This window comes from Amblyomma mixtum, chromosome 1, assembly GCF_055824585.1.
Source record: "Amblyomma mixtum isolate Tamu chromosome 1, ASM5582458v1, whole genome shotgun sequence".
NCBI classification, from domain to species: domain Eukaryota; kingdom Metazoa; phylum Arthropoda; class Arachnida; order Ixodida; family Ixodidae; genus Amblyomma; species Amblyomma mixtum.
This window is the reverse complement of record NC_143012.1, coordinates 146976340-146991196: the sequence shown is the minus strand read 5'-3', so window position 1 is coordinate 146991196 and position 14857 is coordinate 146976340. Positions and strand designations below refer to the sequence as shown.

Here is a 14857-nt window from a genome sequence, read left to right as displayed (position 1 = left end):
TGGATTGATGTCGACGTTGGTGACCGCTTCGGTGTCAGCTCCAGGTGTGCCCTCCTCGCAAGCAAAGCATTCGGCCACTTCCTGAACATAGTCGACGTAAGCGATCGCTGTGCCACGAAACAGATGTCGATGCTCATTGCAGAAGTTGGTGACAAGGACCTCTGTACAACCGTCATGAAGGGATCCAAGGCCCCGTGCCACCGCAACTCCCTTAGTGAGTACGAGAGAGACATTAGGCTCGACAACCCGCAGTCCCCTATGTGGCTCGTCACAGGTAAATCTTGCGAGAATGCTGGCACGTGGTGGCACCGTAACGGTATCGTCGGCAACTCGCAGGGCGGGCCGAGAACCCTGGTGCGCAGGTTCTTCTGTGGCCATTGCGGTAGAAAATGTCACCAAGCGATTCGGGAGGTCTATGATAGCACCGTGCTCGCGAAGAAAGTCGATGCCAAGGATGACATCGCGAGAACATTCGCGCAGAACGAGAAAAGTGGCAATGAATGTGCAGCCTCGGACCGTAACCCGGGCCGCACACATACCGAGTGGTGCGACAAGATGTCCGCCAGCCGTACGTATGTCGGGGCCGTCCCAGGGTGTCGTCACTTTTTTCAGGGCCGTCGCAAGCCGTCCGCTAAGGATAGAGTAATCTGCGCCCGTATCGACCAACGCGCTAACCTCCTTTGTGTCGACGAGAACAGGGATATCCAAAGAGACCCTTCCTTCAGCGCGGCCCGTCGATGGCTGTTGTGGATGACTCAGTCGGTGCGTGCGGCGGCGGAAACTGGCCGGCGACTGGGGTTGCGTCGTCGGGGCGAATCAAGCGGCTGGTTGAGGGAAACTCTTCGGCGATGCGGCGTTCGGCGTCGGGGCGATTGGGTCGGTGCGGCGGCGGAAGCGGGTCGGCGATTGGGGTTAGGGCATCGCGGCGAGTCGAAAGGCGAGTCGGGGAAAACTGCGCAGCGTTGCGGCATCCGACGTCGGGGCTATTCGGTTGCTGCGGCGGTGGAAGCTTTGCGGCGGATCGGCGTTCGGCGGCCTCGCCTCCAAAGGCCGCCGGAGCTAGTTTTCCCGACGAGGGCTCGAGGAACCGCGTTGTCCTGAGGCGAAACGGAGCCCAGAGGGGGAAGACCGGCGTGGAGAAGGCGATCGCGACTCGCGGCGCGGAGGAGACGGCGAACTACGCTGGCGGGTGACATACTCGGCGATGTCTTGAGGGCGCTCTCCAGGCCGTGGACGGAGGCTGTCGATAGAAAATCCGCGTAGTCCCATTTCGCGATAGGGGCACCGCCGGTAGAGATGGCCGGCCTCACCACAGTGATAGCAGAGCGGTCGTTGATCCGGGGTGCGCCAGAGGTCAGTCTTCCGCGGTGCCTGGCGCCGATCCACCCAGTAAGGAGTAGGCTGAGCAGAGTGCACCGCGACCAATGGTGCGGTGTAAGGAAAAGGCCCAGGAGATGGGGCCGCGCGGCGCACGACGTCCGCGTACGTGACTGACTGGACCGGAGTCGGGTACGGCGCGGGATCGTATGGAGTCGGTTGCGGCGCCGGCACAAGTGCAGCGTCTGGTGCTCTGAGGGCCTGCCGGACTTCCTCGCGGATGACGCTGGTGACGGAATCGACGCGAGGGGCAAAGGTTCCTTGAAGGTGCTGCAGCTCCTCGCGGACCACTGAACGGATGAGTTCGCGAAGGGAGTCCGGATTCGTCCTGGGATCATGGTCGAATCGGTCCAACGTTGACAGTGTCGACGACGGACGCATTTGCCGGGCGTACTGTTGGGATCTCTGCTGCAGCAATTTCTCCATGTGGACGGCCTCGGCCAGAAACTCCGCGACGGTGTTGGGCGGGTTCCGCACGAGGCCGGAAAAGAGCTGGTCTTTCACGCCGCGCATGAGGTGCCTCAGCTTTTTTTCTTCAGGCATTGCCGGATCGGCGCGATGACAAAGACGCGTCACATCCTCGACGTACATGGCAACACCCTCATTGGGGAGCTGAATTCTAGAGGACAGGGTACGCTCCGCGCTCTCCCGGCGGTCGCTGTTGGCGTACGTACTCAGGAGCTGACGTCGAAAGTCCTGCCACGTCGAGAAAGTAGCCTCACGGTTCTCGAACCACGTGCGTGCAGAGTCCTCAAGGCTAAAGTACACGTTACGCAGCTTTGTAGCGGCGTCCCAGCAGTTGAAGGTCGCAACCCGTTCGTAGTGCGCCAACCAATCTTCGGCATCTTCAAACAGGTCACCGTGAAAGGGCTTAGGCGTTCGTGGGGTCTGAAGAGTGAGATAGGTGGGGCTGGCTGCAGGGACAGTCGGAGGCAGGGCGGGTATTGGCGTCGCCATGAGTGTAGGGGTAGTCGAGGGCTCACCGACAAAAGGGAGGGCCTCGGGGGACAAGCCTCGGATCCTCCGGCTGGCACGATGGACAGGGGTGGTCACAAGAGGCGGGCGTGTCGAGTCGTCCTCAGGAGTAGGGAGCATCGGCCGCACCTCCACCAGTGTCACGACCAGAGAGGCCGTGGAGATAGGCGTCGGGAAGAAGCCAAGACTGGGAGCCTTCTTTTAATTACAGCGCCAGGTTCCAGGACACCGAACAGAACAAGCGCGCATCGAGAGGCCACCGCCGCTTCGTCGTCGTCTTCGACTCAGCGCGGAGGCCGCGCGGCGCGTTAGGCGCGTGGCAGTATTAAACAAAAAGGGTCCCAAAACAGAACCTTGTGGAACGCCGTAGTGAATAGCAGAAAAAGTACTAAATGATTCTTTAATTTTCACTACTTGTTTACGGTGCGAAAGGTAACTTGCAAGAAATTGTTGATATGGACCACGGAATCCAATACTTTCCAACTTACGTAACAAAACAGAGTGCTCCACGGTATCGAATGCTTTCGATAAATCCAAAAATAATCCGAAAACACACTGATTAACATCCAAGTTACCATTGATAAAATCACAGCAATCTTCAAGAAGCTCAACCGCACCAATATTACGACGGAAACCATACTGTGTAGTACTCAAACAAGAATACTTCTCACAAAAAGATGTCATATATTGGTGCACAATTTTTTCCATCAGGATGCTAATGACTGGTAGTATGGCAATTGGTCTGTAATTTGTTTGATCTGGCTTTTTTCCCGACTTGTAGATGGGTCTTAGTACTGAGATCTTCAGACCTGATGGTATTTCTCCTGTCTTGAAACACCCATTAAGTATATGTAAAAGTACATCTTTAAGTTTGGAGTAATTGTTTCGCAAATCACGCAGTCTAATCTTATCGTAGCCTGGTGGTTTGCTGTCTGGTAGCGTCCTAATAAGGTTCCACAACTCTTCTTGATCAACAGGAGGAAATGCAGCAGAATTAATTGTTTTCTTGCCTTGGTATTGAATGGTAGAAACGACAGTTTGTTTTTTAAGTTCCCTAATGGATGATACAAACGCATCATTAAAAGAATTTGCAATGGTCGAAGGATCTGCTTTCAGAAAAGTACAGTGCAACTTCTCATCCAAATTAGATTTCTTCTGTCTACCTAATAATTCATTTAATAGACTCCAAGTTTTCCATGTATTGCTGCTAGACCTAGAAAACTCAGCAGAAAAATATTGCTTCTTTGCTTGCCTCAGCATAGCAGTAAGCTTATTACGATGCGCCCTATACTGCTCTTCCAAGGCAAGATTCTCGACGTCTTGTTTATAGTCACATAGGGACATATGATAAAATTCTGTCGGGTGCCGAAGCATGTACGAATAGATGGGCATGAAAGAGCCGACTTCTGTGCTGACACGCTCAGTCGTGAAATCAAGAAAGTCATCATACCCTAGAGAGACTAATGAAATTAATACAGTGTAATTTGAAGGCTAAATGGCTTACAACTTGGGATAGCGAAATAAACAACAACCCGCATTTTGTAAAGCGTGCCCCGGGCGAATGGAAGACCTGCACACCCCAGGAACGTTTTACATGCTCGGTAATTTTATGTCGCCTTCGCAGTGGACACACACACCTTGCGCACACCTTCCTGCTGACTGAGAGAAAATGTGGAGGTAAAGTAAAAGTAAGTCACATGTTACTCTCATGTGGGAAACTTGAAGAACTAAAAAGAAATTGAAGGGGCACTTAAGCTTCACCTTTAAGGTATGACGCGATAGCGTATGGGATTGATTTTTATATATGCAGGTCATTCTCTACATTCATAGGTCCCCAGGAGTCTTCATACCCCTCCTGGCGCAGTGGCGCAGTGGTGCAGCGGTTAAGCGATGCGCCACTGCCCTGCGATGGCAGCTGCTCCCTGCGGCTGCCTTGTGCCACCCAGGGTGCTCTCCCTGGCTTGATTTAAGTGTCACGGTGGGCAGTTTGCTCACTCTCCGATGCGCATGTTGTGATGACGACGCAAGGTCACGTGACCAAGGTGGCCCACCTGCCTCCCAGGTTGCTCTCTGGGCACCACCTGCCACGCCCCTGATCTTTTGCTTACAACGCTGACAACGTCGACACCAGATTTTCTGCACAATGGCGCCGTTTACGCTGTCGCGCTAAAATGAGTTTACTCATAATGAAGACATTTCTTTACACCTAACACTGCTCTTAGGTGACAATGCTATTTTTACATCTCCTGTTTTTTTTCCATTTTTAAGAGAAGTAGGTTTTCTCGAGAAACTCTAACTACGAACCAACTGCTTCGCCTCATTTTTTGCAGCACTTCAGCCAGTTTCTCATTCCTGAGAAGAACGGTGATATCTTTATTTGATTGGTTGGGAGCCGCGAGATCATTGTCCAGTCATGAATGGCCGCTGAAGATGTCCGACCTTCTTTAAAGCTTTTACTGTTAGCAATTTAAAAAATTTCTTTCCTCAGTCATTACTACGTAGTACGAGCTCACTTTTTAGGCCCTGTGCACCACCGACGTTTTTTCGGATATCTTGTAAATTTCTATAGAAAATTTTTCTATACCTCCTTGAACTTAGCGCATAAGACGCAACTAAGGCGCATGACGCCTTAGTTGCTTATGCGCTACTAAATCCACCACAATTTAAAACAGATGCAGAGCGACAATGACAAGTGGGTTCGCTTAAATTAAAAAAAAATTCAGGGGGCACTTTGGCTGTCTAAAGTGCTGCAAGGCGAATGCGTTGCCTGGCGCACTGCTTTTTTTCATGTTTTATTTTTAGTTTTATTTTTGTTTCCTCTCTCATGTTTTTTATTTCTTTTGTTATGTTTTTATTTTTGTCTCTTTTCCTATTTTTTACTTTTTTCATTTTATTTATGAAACCCATGCATTCACTAGATGCGCCTTCATTCATGCTCAAATCCTGAGTTCGTGGTGGAGTGGTAGCGTATCCACTTCAAATGCCAGTGGCCCTGTTTCGATTCCCAACCTCGACACAGTTTTTTTTAAGTAGTGACGCCGAAACACGGACAAATCTTCCGACACGGCTGCTAACGACAGTGTGAGGCATTAAAGGCTTCCGCCTTAAAATGGAGTGATGGCAGGTGCAACCAGTCTGTGCGAAAAGAACGAACAGCACTATGACAACGCGACATAAAGAAGGAACACACGCAGGTGCTGACTATGAATCATGTTTGCTACCTTTCGGCGTAACTATATGCTATATGGGAGAAGGTGTACAAAGAGGTGAAAAAAGAATTTTGCAGTAAGCAATATCAAGAAATAGTTATGAACGGAGGCACTAAAAATGATGTACCAGTTGCTATCATTTTGCTAGGAAAAGATACGCCAATCCAAGAGCTATCTAGATGGAAAGCGGAGGCGTATATTACCCTTGTTTATAATCGTATAGTTGGCAAATTCAATGCATTCTCTTGTTTCTCCCTCAAATTCTGTAGCGCAGTCTCTTTTTCTGCAATGTGTTTCGTAATGAGCCAGACCGGCGTCAGAGAACGCGACAAAACTAAGACGACGAAGACGAGTAGAAGCTGTAGCAACGTCGCAGAGATCGCCACACAGAGCTACTCGCTCAGCATTTCAGCAAGGAATCCCTGGCACTGCACCCCGCATCACATTTGGTGGAGGTCACTCCTGATCGTTGTCCTCATTCTGGAGCTCCTAAGCCGCACGTTACCCACAGCGGCCACGATACAAGACGGTGCCAGCCAGACATCGCCGCCCGTCCATCCAACCGTTCTGGGCTGTGGTGCGCAACGGCAACGCTACCCTGCTGTCTACTTTGGTACCGGTCACCGAAGTGTTGATGACTGGCTAACCTCCTACGAGCGGGTTAGCATTACAACAGGTGGGACGATCCTAATAAGGAGTCGAATAGAAAATGCGACTAGAAAAGGAGTCGAATAGAGAATTCCACCGGTCACGAAGGCGTTTGCCAGCCGCAAGACATCCTTACTTCGTTAAACCCCGGCGTTTTTTTTTTTTTTGGAAACCCGGCGTACCATGCAGCCAACCTGGTCCGCCTCCTCACGGAGTTTGTCCAATGTAGTGTCTGACCGTCTGTATTTGTGGAGGTAGAGTCCGAGTACCCGTATCTCGTCAGTTTCGCATATGGGACCACTGTCAAGAGAAAGAGATTTGAGTTGTGTACTTTGGCGAGGGGCGGAGGACGCAGATTCCGATTTTTTAAGGAAACATTGAAGACCACAGTCGTCGCCGCTGTTTGCAGGCTGGTTTCAATGTCCCCTGTGCTGCCCTGAGTGGCCCACAGGGTGACGATGTCCTCGGCGTACAGGGCTTGCTGCACGTTGGCGACACCACCCAGTTGGGCCGGCAGGTGCATCATAGACAGACTGAAGAGCAGCGGGGAAAGTACCTCGCCTTGGGGGCTCCTCACGTGCCGAGTAGATAAGGACCATGCTCTCTATCTTGGATGCGAATGTAGCACAGACGATCCGTTAGATTTTGACGTATGTATCGGATTGTGTTGAGGCCACAGTCGGTCTGGCTTAGGTAGTGAAACTCCCGGGATTTCCTCCGATTAACTTCAGGCGACGGCGGACGCCGAGTTTTCAGTAGCGGACGCTCCTTACACGATCCCGTAAAAGGAAATAAAGATGAAAACAGCAATAAAAAATTACAAGGACGCTTATGGAACACGACAGTGTCTTGCAGCGCTGTCAAGGAGTCCACAGAACCCCATCGCCCATTCGGCGCGACGCCTTGCCCGTTTGACAAATCGAAAATTGGTTTTATGAGGAAATGACGCAGTAACTATCAATTGTCTTGGTGGGCCCCCGCAGAATTCAACGTTTCGCACATCACAATACGATTCAGCGTTCCGCACAGCATAAACTTACTAGCTAAGTTAGAGCCTAGCTAGCGGCAGGGATTTGAACCGGTGACCTATAATCGGGGGCTGCGCACATGATGCGCAGCCCCCGATTATAGGTCACCGGTTCAAATCCCTGCCGCTAGCTAGGCTCTAACTTAGCTAGTAAGTTTATGCTGTGCGGAACGCTGAATCGTATTGTGATGTGCGAAACGTTGAATTCTGCGGCAAACGGTCAGCACGACACGATTTTTTCCGACGCGCGATGTCGACAACTACAACTACGACGCCGACGTCTTTTCGATCGAACGAGCTGTATACGCTGTCAGGTAACATATTTCGTAACCTCTAAGCACAAGGAAGAAAGCCACTTGGTTGTGAAAAATTCAAGATTGTGCAAAATTCAAGGTTGCTGCCGAGAAGAACGCAGGGGTATGAAAAAAAATTTGGGAAGTTTTGGGAATTCTCAGTATTCTCGTTGAGCGGCGGAGTGACCTCTTGCTATTTTGAAGATTGCTGTGAGGTCACCGCAGGGTATGCACACCGTACTCCGTTCTAAACAGGTCAAGTGCTCTTGATAAATATACCGCTTGTTTTTTTTTTCTTTTCAGTTACGAGTGGTCAACGTACACCAGTGCCAGTGGTGCCTACGCCCTCATGAAATTTAACCGCCAGAAACAACGCACTCCTTGGACCGGCCTCAGGCAGGAGCTATGATGCGTTTGCCAGTGCGACGCTTAACCCTGGAGAGTTTTTCTCTTTTGCAGTCCGAACGTCAACCGACAGCAAATACGGTCAATCCCACGCGGTGAGTGCTGTGAAATATGCAATTATGGCACCTAACGTCGCGCTTTGCATGTTTACAGGGAACTTATTACCTTTCCGGGAACGTATGACAGCTCGAACGGTGGTTATTTCAATATTCTGTATTAATACATAGCGTATATTGCCACCCTACCCCTATCTTTTCTTCTATCGCTCCCCCCTTTCTTTCCCTCTCCCTGTTCTTTTATTCCCGCTAGCCGCAGCTCAGGTGCTTCAGGTTTAGATGGCAGACGCCGTGGCTAGCAACATCTTTTCCTTCTATTTTTATCTTTTTAATAATAAATAGCCACTAACAACAACAACGAACGGTGCTGGCCCGCGCATTAGATTCAGTGCGGAAAAAAAATTGGCAAAGGCTTAGCTTGGATAAGCCCGGTAAGTTGCGAAAGCAATAGCCCTGGCTGTGCCTGGTATTAAGATCGACGTCAGCGGGTCTCGTTTGGAGCCAGCCAGCACACCTGTTTCTACTGTGCATAGCTGCGAGCAACTTCAGCGTGATTACTTTCGGGCCTGCCGCCATAGACAGCACGCACGGAGAGGACCCAGGTGCCAGCTGACTTCAATTACGGAGTTTGCCCGGTTGGAGTACAGGACCAAAACCAGACCCCCTTTCCGAAAGGTCTGCACGTGTAGAACGCCGCCGCCGCCGCCGCCGTCGCCTCGGGGAGACGAACGTTATCTTCCCCATTTGCCGTGACCGTGCCAGGGAACAAAGGGCCTCGTCTCCTGTTGCTCTTTGTCGTGCCAAGCACCGCGACAAGCTGGCGGGCATCATCTCCGACCCGAGCACGAGGAACCACTTTCTGCCTTTTCGTGACCTTGCGTTCGGCCTCGAGCGGCGGGTGACATTTGATGATCAACAGATGTCGGTGACCCGCAGAAACCTTCGGCTGGCCGGGGGCCATCACCTACCACAGTCGACGCTACCTCGACGACGACCTTCTTTCCCTCAGACTCAACATGTGACGTGGGCGTGGCCCTAAGTGCAGTGGTGTGTTTGTGCGCACAAGTTTGTGTTGTTTGTGATCTGGGCCCCTCCCACCCCGGCGTGGGCGTCCTCAACCTAGGGAATTTAGGGAAGGCGAACAGTATAAATGTCGAGAACGAATGCGGCAGAGCAGCTCACTTCAAGCCTCTCTTGAGCCTCCCATAGCCTCTCTTAGGGCCTCTTTTGGAGTCTCACTTCAGTCTCTAACCATGTTGTAAAAAGATGTAAATAAACCCTCTTGTAATCTTCCTCCCATCACTTAACTCTTCGACTTGGCGGCACTCCTGTCCTGGTGGTGGTGGGAACGGGTTCGAAGCTTGACCGCGGTTCCGTCAAGCGAGCAGCAGCAGCAGCGAGCTGGCAACGACTCCGAACCGACCCATCTTCGCCAACAACTGGTGGCAGCGTCAACACTGGTTTGGCTGGTGGTGTGTCTTGGTAGTGCTCTTAGTAAAGCTTATGTTTATCAAAGTTTTGCCCATTTGTTTTACATGGCATTATACTCACCACACGAGGGCGCCCACGTGCTGGGAGATTTATGTGCGCTTCGGTCGCCAAAACGAGCGGCTGACGCTAACGGATGATTGTCTAGAAGCTCCGAGCTACACCGCCAAAGCCGGCGGCCCAGGTTGCGCATAACCGCTGGATGGATGGATGGATGGATGGATGGATGGATGGATAGGAGCGCCCCTTTTGAAACGGGGTGGTGGAAACTGGCACCATGCTCAGCTTTTCTTTCTTTATTTTTATTTTTTTTTCTTAATTTTTTTAATTTTTTATTTTTGTTTCCCTTTTTGTTATTTTTTAATTTCTTTTTTTTTATTCGCGGCAGCGGCGCGCAGCTGCTGCGGGGCGCGGCGTGGATCCGCTGGGACAGCAGCGACGAGCTGAGTTGGGCCCCAGTTTTCTCTCCGTCTGGCGTGACGTCACAACAAAGGTCAAACGTGGATCCGCCGGGACGACGCTGAAGGCTCAAAACCTAGAACAGTATTGCTTTCGCAATAAAATAAAACAAAAGCGGACAATTCACTGAACACGTACGAAAAGGGATCCCGCGCCATCCAAATATCACCCGCACAATCCTGCAGCAGAAGAGGAACTGCGCTGCGCTTATCGCGTCCCACCTGACGGTGGCTCGAGAATGCCGCGTGACCTGACTGCACCGGCGGAAGACAGGCGACGCTTCTTCTACCGGCGGCATCGCGGGGAGTGACAGTGTCACTGTGTCAGCAGTGCAACTGACTTCAAAGCTGAAGAGCAGTTTCTGCAATTTATTGATTTTTTTTTCTTTTTTGGCAGTTATAATTATATGCAAGATCTCGTTAGTGCAGGGCTGCCAAACATTCGCGACATTGTCACTGGGAGTATACAGCTGATCGGAGAACAAAGAATGCAAAACTTTATTGAGAGAACTCGCGCTCCCAAAGACTAAACAATACGGTCGCGGCGACGATGCGGCAAACGCTACAGCATTGGGGAAACTGAACCACAAAGAAAGGGATTGACAGGATGCGCCCGCAAAGTGACTGGTTTCGCACAGCGGTGGTTTTTAGTTTTTTTATGGCCGTCCACGCTTTCACACTACACTCGTGGAACCCCCGCGTATGACATGATTATGAAGGAATTGCTAACGTCTCGAAATGTCGGCATCAGACAAGATTCGAACTATTTTGATTATATACAGCCAGTTTGTCTGTCGAGAGTAACCAATACGTAATGGCTTTTGTCCCGATGTTAAATGTCCTTCGAATGGCATTACGTCTGAACACTGCCGTGGTGTGCTTCCTCAAAACGGAAGAAATTGGTGCGTTGAATAGAGTTGATAGAGTGCAAATTGCTTTGCGGCACGCTACTTGCTCGAAGTTTGAAGTTTTAAACCTGTGAATAAAAATGTTGCTCAATGTGTATGCTATCATATCTCTGTCGTGAGAATACCGGCCAGGACGGCCCCGTAGGCGGCTGTTGCAGTGTGTCCCACGTTTCGCAGTACGTAGTTTGTTTAGCTTCATTGTGTAACGGAAAGAGTAATCTCGCGATATTTCAAGCATGGAGATACAACATTCGCACGTTGATGCTCACAAGTGACTGTTCACGTAACTCATCCACAAAATCCCGATGAAATTCAAAAGCCCAAACTTCAAGTGTGTCTCCTCGCAAACTTTGTTCACAGTGTACTTAAATGAGTTGGAAGCGTGCTGGTACTTTTTTTTAGTATGTAAATATTGCCAAGAAGCCTTGACTGTTGTTCATGTCGAACGCCGCAGATACGCAGCTTATTCATTTCGTTGCAAGAGATGCGACCTGGTTTACCTCCAATGACCGCAGTCATAACCAACAGCTTTTACGTTGTTCAAGATTGTTGTATGGCGCCTTATCTCGAAGGTTCTGAAATTTAAACTGAGCATGGCCGAGAGCAGCGGTGGTTGTGTTCGACGACTGCCATGCACGCTTATTGCCGTTCCCAAGTTGCTCAGTTCGCTGTGTGTGCTAGTCAGGCCAATAAAGGATCTTTATTTTGGAAGCCTTTCTATGCATTCCTGACTTCGCATCTTCGGGACAGTACATGACACCTGGCGGAAATGCTGGGCCGTGGGTCATCCCCCGGACACCCCTTTCAAGCCATGGGACCGGCCCTCTTCGTTTCGATCAGGAGGACCTGTCGCCAGTGCACCGAGCGAGCCGCCGACTTCAAGGTCTGCCACCTGAACACGGACCACTCTCGAACCGTACCCGGCTGTAGAAGGATGCTTCAACTACAGCATCAATTACAACTATTATATCGTACTCGGACATTTTTCAAACGCCGCGCAAGCCCGCAACTTTCAGCGGGATTCCCAGTGAAGATCCTGCAGATTGGATTAACCAGTATGACTGATTAGCCGCTTTCAGCAGATGGGATGACCTGGGAAAATTAGGGCAAGTTTGTTCGTGCCGCAATGACCGATCGGACCGAGTAAAAAAAACTATGAAACTTCTTTGGCCGCCGCGGTGGCTCAGTGGTTATGGTGCTCGGCTGCTGACCCGAAGGACGCGGATTCGATCCCGGCCGCGGCGGTTGAATTTCTTTGGAGGAGAAATTCTAGAGGCCCGTGCACTGTACGATGTCAGTGCACGTTAACGAACCCCAGGTGGTCGAAATTTCCGGAGCCCTCCACTACGGCGTCTATCATAGCCTTAGTCGCTTTGGGACGTTAAACCCCATAAACTAAATCAAACCAAACTTCTTTGGTGACGTGGAACGCACTTTTGAATACGTTTACAAGCGTCGTCAACAAAGAATGGGCCGAGGTTTTACTACAATCGCGCATAAAGCATCCGAATCGGATGGTGTGATGTCCACACGAAATGGTCGGGGGATTTTTGAACGCGGTGCGTCGACATTGGTGCGTCGCACAGCGGAGCGCCGTGCGTGCCAGCCCAGCATTGCGGGTGCGCACGTGCGAATGGTGTGTCCGATGCGACGTCATTGAAGAACGCGACGGGCACGAGGAGAGCGGGGAGCTGACGTGTCAGAAAACCGAGGTGTAAGGGAAGACAGAGCAGCGGAGGTCGGGTCATTCAAGCGTGGAGGTGGCAGCCGTCGGACGTTGGGTCCGTGCTGCGGGGGACCTCTTTTGGATCTCGGACGCAAGCCTACAGCGTCCCTTTCAAGCTTGTAGGTGGCAGCCACTGCATTGAGGGTCCGTGCTACCGAGAGGCTTCCTTGGATAGCTTGCATAAGCCTACGGCGTTTCGGGACGCCGTCGACGGGTCTTGGCTACGCTTTTCCTGCTGCTACTGCCAAGTTTTTGGGGCGGCTGACTGGAGTCCAGCAGCGGCTTTCTGTGCTCATCTCCCCTCCTTACCACCTGGCTCTCTACCACCGCTGCCTTCCAGCAACGCATCGCAGATCGTCAATCCGCGTCCTTGCTGCCAGCAAGGCATCCCCGCTTCACCTGGGACGCTCCATATCTGGTGAACTCTTTCCCTTAGTCGCTTGAGTTGTACGCGTGTTGAGTGTGTGTTTTTATTGGTGTTTTTGTTTTTGATCGGCTCCTTCCCTTTAAATTATAAATACTGCTTCGTTTTGTTTGATCTGTTTGTTTTCTTGCTCAAACCTGCACGCGATAGCTTTCCCCTTCGGCAGTCGGGGACGCGTCAGCGATTCGCGACAGACGGTTACTGCTAAAATGAAAGAAATGGAGCCCTTCTTCCATCGAGCTGACCTCCAGGTTTCCGAAAAAAAAGGTGAAGCTTTTGGTCTTAGGCGCCAAAGGGCAGCTTTTCACCGGCTTCCCACACAATTAATCCTCTGAAAACTGTAGCAAAGTTCACCATTGAGACATCCACCATCGAGAGTACCCTGGACACCCAAGTTTGCCAGTACGGCCAGCAGCAGGATGTCTTTTCAATGCGCCACCCAGACGCTACGATGACAAACAACGACAGCTAGCGGGAGGTTATCCGTGAAACCGCTCGTGAAAAGCTGCGCTGAACTCGCCCATCGCCAGCACAGCTTGACGCCTCGGTGTTTGCGGATGCCGTTTGCGAGGTGGACAGCAAGTTCTAGGCGCCCCGAAAACGGCGACGGCCAAATCGCAACCAGCCGCCATCACTTACGCCGCAGCTTCCCGCCGCCAAAGGCTTCCCCCAGCTCGCTCCAGAAGCCATATGTACCAACACACGGATCGCAACAAGCCGGTCGTCCAAGAATGGTGCAGCGACCTGCGCCATTACAGCAGATGACGGGAGGACCCTTGATCAGCGATGCCCACTGTTCTTTCATTGCAACGAACATGGTTTAATTCTTCGGAACGGCCTCTGCAGAAGAAAAGGCTTTCGTATCGTCTCCACTGACGCCCCACGACCACGCCCCGGTGAATGTCAAGGGGAGATAGACGAGTACCTGCGCCGTGAGAAGTGCGTGTCATCGAGACCTCTGTCCCGTTCACCGTTGCCGTCCACAGAACTCTCTGCGTCGCCGGGCCTCAGCTACGCACTAGCTGTTAGAGGAGATCCCCCGCGCCCAGAAGCTAATCTGAAGGAAGCAACCTTTCGAGGTGAGGTTGCTTGCCGACGACATGTCGAATATCCTCACTGCGGACGATGCAACGCCACACCGGATCCGCTACGACACCGGCGCCGCAAACAAAGTATAACCCGACAGTGACGTGATGCAACTTCGAGATTATAGCGATGCCACGCAGAGAGACGACGACAAGCCCTCAGCCGCAGTATCAAGACATGATGAATCCTTGATAGCAATCCTAGACCAACATACAACTCGAAAACAAGAACCTCTGACCTTGAAGTAACAGCTGACGGCAGCCAAGTTACTACTTCGGTTGACACGGGAGCAGGGTATTCAGTGATGAATGAACACTTCGCCACGTAGCTGAAGATAGCCACAACCGTTCTGGACGTCCACAAACCCGCACCGCAGGGGCCCTTCTCATTCCACAACCTGAACTATGCACATCGACAGTGGCTGCAAACGGACGTACCTATGCTTAGACCTTTGTAGTGACAAAGCAACGTTGCTGCAAGGTGATATTTAGTATGGCTTTCCTTAAGCGGCCATTGATTTCTATCCAAGCTCATCGCGCTCTCGGCGACGAAGCCATCCCTTCGATGACAGCCCTGAAGCATCACACTGCCCTGAGTGTCTTGGGTGAACATGTAAACGTTCCTCCCCATTAAAGCTTCTAAATCGCGGTAGCTGCCAGGGATCCGAAGCGTCCAAAGCATCAGCGGGGGAAGCACAGAGTGGCTTTTCTACCGGGGAATCGCAAGTTTTCGGAGCGAGCATGCTGTGCTGGTGGTAACAATTTTTAGCAAAGACGG

General features: G+C 51.3%; 1 pseudogene; it reads left to right on the top strand.

Annotated features, from left to right (window-relative positions):
• LOC149367884 (uncharacterized) overlaps window positions 1–14857 on the top strand; it is a 92413-nt pseudogene that overhangs the window by 44026 nt on the left and 33530 nt on the right.